This window comes from Bactrocera neohumeralis, unplaced genomic scaffold (genome assembly GCF_024586455.1).
Source record: "Bactrocera neohumeralis isolate Rockhampton unplaced genomic scaffold, APGP_CSIRO_Bneo_wtdbg2-racon-allhic-juicebox.fasta_v2 ctg3974, whole genome shotgun sequence".
Classification (NCBI taxonomy): Eukaryota; Metazoa; Arthropoda; class Insecta; order Diptera; family Tephritidae; genus Bactrocera; species Bactrocera neohumeralis.
In genome coordinates, this window is record NW_026091114.1 from 7,541 (window position 1) to 10,887 (window position 3,347).

The following is a 3,347-nucleotide window of genomic DNA, read 5'->3' on the forward strand; positions in this document are numbered from 1 at the left end:
AATATGAGTATATTACAACTCTATCAAGAAATACTTCTGCTGTCAGAACGTATTCCGCGCTTCGGTTACTCTACCAGCCGAAATAAAGGCAACACCATATACATACGCAATACTCGGCAAAATATTCGCCTAGGAGGCCCAGGATGTTTAAATGAGTTAGGCATCCACCCACTCTGCCCGGGAAAACTGGTGCACCCTAATAAGACAGCTTAATTCACCACAGCTGATGACACCAACACAACTCACCATACCTATACACCCACTCATGAAAAAGGATGGACAAGGAGAAAGCAGACTCAATTCGTTCTACACAAGCCGCCAGGCCACAATCGTTTCATACTTTCGCTTATACGCTGCGTCGTGATAATATCTCACGCTACTCGTCCTTAGTCATACAAGTATACCACAATCCACGTGGATCGTCATCTACAATCAACCACATTCGCTCATCAACATCCAACAAGATATTCGATTCTACGCGCCACATCAACATCCTCTACAATCGCTCAGCGGTCCGGTTGGCGAATCATATCCACATTCGGCTTTCGACTATAACTTTATATTTTGTAAACATACGTCTTAAGTAAACAATAAATTAAAATGATTATACATTTAAAACGTGTGAGCATCTTTATTTAAGTGTGAAAGTGGTTAGTATTATTATCAAATTATTCAGAGTGAAAGATTAAGGCCCACCGTCAAAAGGCTGTTTGGACCTTATCAGTGTGGCTTTAGACCTGACAAATCAACGACTGACCAGATATTCACCATGCGCCAAATCTGTCCGTGAAAAGAGCATCGACACTCACCACCTCTTTGTCGATTTCAAAGCTGCTTTTGACAGCACGAAAAGGAGCTGCCTTTAATGTCTGAATTTGGTATCCCCGCAAAACTAATACGTCTGTGTAAACTGACGTTGAGCAACACCAAAAGCTCCGTCAGGATCGAGAAGTACCTCTCTGAGCCATTCGATTCCAAACGAGGTTTAAGACGAGGCGTGCGACTTCTTCAGCCTGCTTGTGCAGAACTTAATCGAGCAGGTACAATCTTCTATAAGAGTGTACAGCTGCTTGCGAATGCCGATTATATTGATGTCATTGACCTCAACATCCGCGCCGTTAGTTCTGCTTTCTCCAGACTGGATAATGAAGCACCATAAATGGGTCTGGCAGTGAACGAGGGCAAGACCAATCTCCTGTCAACAAACTAACAGGCGTCGCATTCGAAACTAGGCTCCCACGTCACTGTTGACAGTCATATAATTGTATATAATTACGTATTTCTTGGAACCAGCATTAACAGTAGCAATATGTCAGCCTCGAAATCCAGCTCAGGACTGAGTAGCCAATTGAGAAGTAAGGTTCTCTCTGGAAGAACAAAAACAAAACTCTAGAAGTAGCTCATTATTCCCGTTCTGCTATATGGTGCAGAGGCATGGACGATGAAAACATCCGATGAGTTGACGTTACGAGTTTTCGCGTTGGCCACGGCGAATATCGCATTCGATGGAACCATGAGCTGTACGAGATATATGATGACATTGACATAGTTCAGCGAATTAAAAGACAGCGGCTACGATGGCTAGGTCATGTTGTCCGAATGGATGAAAACACTTCAGTTCTGAAAGTATTCGACGCAGTACCCGTCTGAGGAAGAGGAAGACCTCCACTCCGTTGGAAGGGCCTAGTGAAAAAGGACCTGGCTTCGCTTGGAATATTCAATTGGCGCCACGTAGCGAAAAGAAGAAACGACTGACGCGCTGTTGTTAACTCGGCTATAATCGCGTAAGCGGTGTCTACGCCAGTAAAGAAAAAGAATACAATATTATATATCACAATAAATATAAATATATGTTGACTTTGTTTCAGAATATTTACGAAATTTATGTGAATTTGATTTATGTTTAACTTTTTCGTGTTTGAGTTGCTTACAAAATATAAAAAAAAAATCGACAATCGATTAATATCTTTGATGACCATTATTCAGTATATGCTAAATTGCAACCAAGAAGCTCTTTTTAGTTTTAACAATATAATGAAACTAAGGACTAGAGACTGTGTTGTGAATACCAAGTAGTCACAAATTGAGACTTTACCTCAAAATTTCTGAAATAGTGACTAGAGACTCTTCCATACAAAATAAACTAATAGCTTAATTTGCTGGTCAAATAAAACACGCCTATTAATAGAATCAGTATAACATAATTTATTACTAATGCATTTTAAGATATAACGATTACGTATGCGATAAGTAAAATTATTGATTATAACGATAAAAAAATTTAACAATATGAATTGCCATGGAAATGTGTTATTTATACCATAAAACTCACTGTGTGGCAGTGTCAGTGGCACTACATTTATATATGTACTAGCAAATACCCGGCGTACTTTGTTACGCCGCAAAAACTGAAACGATTAGGGAATTGGAAAGAATTTAATGTAGTTTAAAATGCAAATAAAAGAATACCTTTATTCGTACATGTAAACACACATACATGAGTATAATGTGTAACTTATGTTAGACTTGCAAATATTTACTACCCATATTTGAATTAATTGCAAATACTTTTAAATTCATTAACGTTATAAATAATTTGTTTATTAAATTCTTTTTTACAGAAAAATTAAAAATAGATAACAACAAGTAAGGAAGGACTAAGTTCGGGTGTCACCGAACATTTTATACTCTCGCATGATAAAGTGATAATCGAGATTTCATTTACATATTTTTCAAATACCGTATTTTTGTAAAGTTTTATTCCGCTATCATCATTGGTTCCTAATGTATATACTCGTATTATACAGAAAAGGCATCAGATGGAATTCAAAATAGCGTTATATTGGAAGAAGGCGTGGTTGTAAACCGATTTCACCCATATTTCGTGCATGTCATCAGGGTGTAAAGAAAATATTATATACCGAATTTCATTGAAATCGGTTGAGCAGTTCCTGAGATATGGTTTTTGGTCCATAAGTGGGCGAGGCCACGCCCATTTTCAATTTTTAAAAAAAGCCTGGGTGTAGCTTCCTTCTGCAATTTCTTCTGTGAAATTTAGTGTTTCTGACGTTTTCTGTTAGTCGGTTAACGCACTTCTAGAGATTTTCTACATAACCTTTGTATGGGAGGTGGGCGTGGTTATTATCCGATTTCTTCCATTTTTAAACTGTATATGGAAATGCCTGAAGAAAACGACTCTGTAGAGTTTGGTTGACATAGCTATAGTAGTTTTTGAGATATGTACAAAAAACTTAGTAGGGGGCGGGGCCACGCCCACTTTTCCAAAAAAATTGCGTCCAAATATGCCCTCTCTAATGGGATCCTTTGTGCCAAATTTCACTTTAATA

General features: G+C 38.1%; 1 long non-coding RNA gene across 1 annotated transcript; it reads left to right on the plus strand.

Annotated features, from left to right (window-relative positions):
* The first annotated feature begins 2,155 nt into the window (after nucleotides 1-2,155).
* LOC126767083 (uncharacterized) lies at nucleotides 2,156-2,899 on the plus strand. The gene is made up of 2 exons (XR_007669012.1): nucleotides 2,156-2,646; nucleotides 2,808-2,899. It is a non-coding gene; the product is annotated as an uncharacterized LOC126767083 (long non-coding RNA).
* The last annotated feature ends 448 nt before the right edge of the window (nucleotides 2,900-3,347 follow it).